Genomic DNA, 3,354 nt, shown 5'->3' on the forward strand with positions numbered 1-3,354 from the left:
AGAAACTAGAACAGTATTTGTCAACCGATATGCCTCCACCCACATTATTACATCATTATCCATACTTGTACCAAGTTTGATTAAATTCCCCTTCAGCTGTTCTCAAGTTCAACATTTTTACCTGACATGACCTCTAACCTCTAACATCAGAGCATCCACTGATGTCGAAATCTAATCGGTTCATAATTTCATCACAATATATACTTCTACCAAGTTTGGTCAAAAATCTCGTCACTGGTTGACAAGTTAGCTCGGCAACAGAATGTATTACCTAATGAGTCCTCTGACCTTTTCCCCCTATAATCGAATTGGTTCATCTTTGCATCGTTTACATTATACGTACCAGCACTTGTACCAAGTTTGACTTCGTTCCCTTCAGCCGTTCTTAGGTTATCGCAGTAATGAAAACCTATTACATACTTTGACCTTGGACCTCCGACCTCTTGACCCCAAAACAAATCAGTTCATCTTTACATCATCATCCATACTTGTACAAACTTTGGTCAAAATCCCATCGCTGGTTCACTTAAGTTATCGCGGCAACAGAATTTTTACCTCACATGACCTCTGACCTTTGACCTCCAGACCCCTAAATCTAATCAGTTCATCTTTACATCATTATACATGCCTTACAAAGTTTGACTTAGATCATCTCCCAAACCCATCCCTCTCTGTACCCACCGTACCCAGTCGTACCCAGCTGCTCCTGGACTCTGTGTCCTTTCCTCCTGACAAGGTGGAAAAGTTTCTGTCAACCCTCGACTCTGATTCTGCAACTGGTCCTGACGGCATCAGCCCACGGGTCCTAAAATCATGTTCTTCCGCTCTTTCACTCCCTTTCTCTGTTCTCTTCACCCTCTCTTTTGCTCAAGGTCATCTGCCATCTGCTTGGAAATCAGCCAACATCACCGCTTTGCACAAAAAAGGTGCAAAAACAGATCCTAGCAACTACAGACCAATCAGCCTTCTCCCAATTATCAGCAAAGTCATGGAATCCATCATTGCTTCAGATATGAAATCTTTCCTCTTCTCCAATGGCTTGATCTCTGACCATCAATTTGGTTTCAGACCTGGTCACTCTACTTTGGACATGCTGCTTCTGCTTTCTCAACAATGGATGGAGGTCCTCAACGCCAAACAGGAAATTAGAGCTGTCTCCCTTGACATTTCACGTGCCTTCGATACGGCCTGGCACCCCGCTCTGCTCACCAAACTCTCCTCCATTGGTATCCATGGAAATCTCCACGCATGGCTGGCGGACTTCCTCTCTAGTCGTAGTCAACGTGTGGCCCTGAATGGGTTTCTCTCATCTCCTCTTCCTGTTCAGGCTGGAGTTCCCCAAGGCAGTGTTCTGGGCCCTGTGCTTTTTCTGGTCTTCATCAATGATCTCTCTGACTCTCTTGAAAATCCTCTCTATCTCTTTGCTGACGACTCTACTCTCTGTCGCTTCATTCCTCATCCCTCAGATCGGCAGTCTGCAGCCTCCTCACTCTCTGCAGACCTGGACAAAATCACAGACTGGGCAAACAAGTGGAACATGTCTTTCAATACTGACAAATCTCACACTCTTACGATGTCTCTCCGAAAAGACCGACTGGACAACCCTCCCATCCACTTTCTGAATAATCCTCTCCAAGAAGTTCTGTCACTCAAGCTTTTGGGTCTCACTATCTGCCATGATCTTTCCTGGGAAAACCACATTTCAAATCTGGCCTCCAAAGCCAGTCGCCGACTGGGCATCCTCCGTTGTGCGAAGTCCTTCCTTGGTACACCTGAGCTCCTCACCACTTACAAGGCTTTCATCCGCAGCTCTATGGAATACCGCTCTCCGCTCTGGTCTGGTGCTCCTGCCTCACACCTAGCTCGTCTTCATGCTGTTGAAACCAAAGCGTTCAGAATCATTGGAATCTCCCGCGATGAAGCTAACTCCAAGGGCCTTTCACTCACTCACCGCAGGCAGGTTGGTGGTCTTTCCGTCTTCTACGGACTCCTCTCTGGCCTTGCCCCCCCAGCTCTCTCTGGGCTCTGTTCCCCAAATATTCCTACAGGTCGCACAAGATCTGCCTGCAACCCTCTTATGGTTAAACTGCCAAAATCAAGACTCTCTGCTCACCTTCACTCCTTCATTCCTCTTTTCTCCCGCCTCTGGAACAAACTCCCTCACTCTCTTCAATCCCACTCCACCCTCCATGTCTTTAAAACAGCTGTTCACCACCATCTCTTATCTTCCCCCATCCAAAACCTTGATCTTTTCTACCCCTGCTAATTTCATCCAAAATCCTACACTTCTTTTTTTTGGAAATACCAACTTCTGTCCTGGAAGTCTTTGGTCCCCTTGTGTTTTATACATCTCCCTCCCCCCCACCCCCCTGCCACGCCTCCTCCCCCCAAGCCCTCTCCCTCCCACACTTCTCCCTGCTCTCAAATGTTGTGCTTGTGTGCTTCCCCTTCTCTCCCCATCTTGTCTTCCGCTCCCTCTTTTTATATATTTTGTTTGTCTGGTTGATTTGTTTGTGAAATAAATGTCAGCTCTTTCACGAGCCTCGATTCAGCATACAAAAAAAATAAAAAAAATACAGCCAATCTCAAGTTATCGCAGTAATGAAAACCGGTAATGACGAATGGACAGATGCACGGACGGACACACGGACAGCCGGACGGACGGACAAACGACAAACATTATGCCTGCGGTGACGTCGTCGGTGGAGGCATAAAATTTTAAGGTTGACGGCGAAGGCGATAACTATCCTCCTGTAAGTTATTCTTCGCGAAAGACATTAGGGATCTTGAACGTCCAACTAATGGCAGCAGATGAGTTGAATTCATCCATCATATACTGTGTAACTGTTTTCCTCCCCAGTGAAATTGAGATTACATTTTCAGACATTTGGATCAAAAATGGCTGCACGATGGTCCAAAACAGCCTGTCGGGCACACTCAAGTCAGACATTGGATCACAAATGGCTGCAGGATGGTCCAAAACAGCCTGTCTGGCACACTCTGAAGTCAGACATTGGATCACAAATGGCTGCACGATGGTCCAAAACAGCCTGTCGGGCACACTCAAGTCAGACATTGGATCACAAATGGCTGCAGGATGGTCCAAAACAGCCTGTCCACGGAGGTATATAAAAATATACCTCCGTGAGCCTGTCGGGCACACTCTGAAGTCAGACATTTGGATCAAAAATGGCTGCATCTTTGGCCATTTACCGAATTTCTCTCTTGAAGAACAAAATGGATTTAAAATCGTACGTTATGTGAAATATTTTCTGTGTTTGTTAATTCCAATATTTCGCGAAGACAATGTTTTGCAGGACTCGGCAGAAAACAAAAGGAAGAGGCATCGGAATC

Source organism: Myxine glutinosa, chromosome 9 (assembly GCF_964187855.1).
Source record: "Myxine glutinosa chromosome 9, kmMyxGlut1.1, whole genome shotgun sequence".
NCBI lineage: Eukaryota > Metazoa > Chordata > Myxini > Myxiniformes > Myxinidae > Myxine > Myxine glutinosa.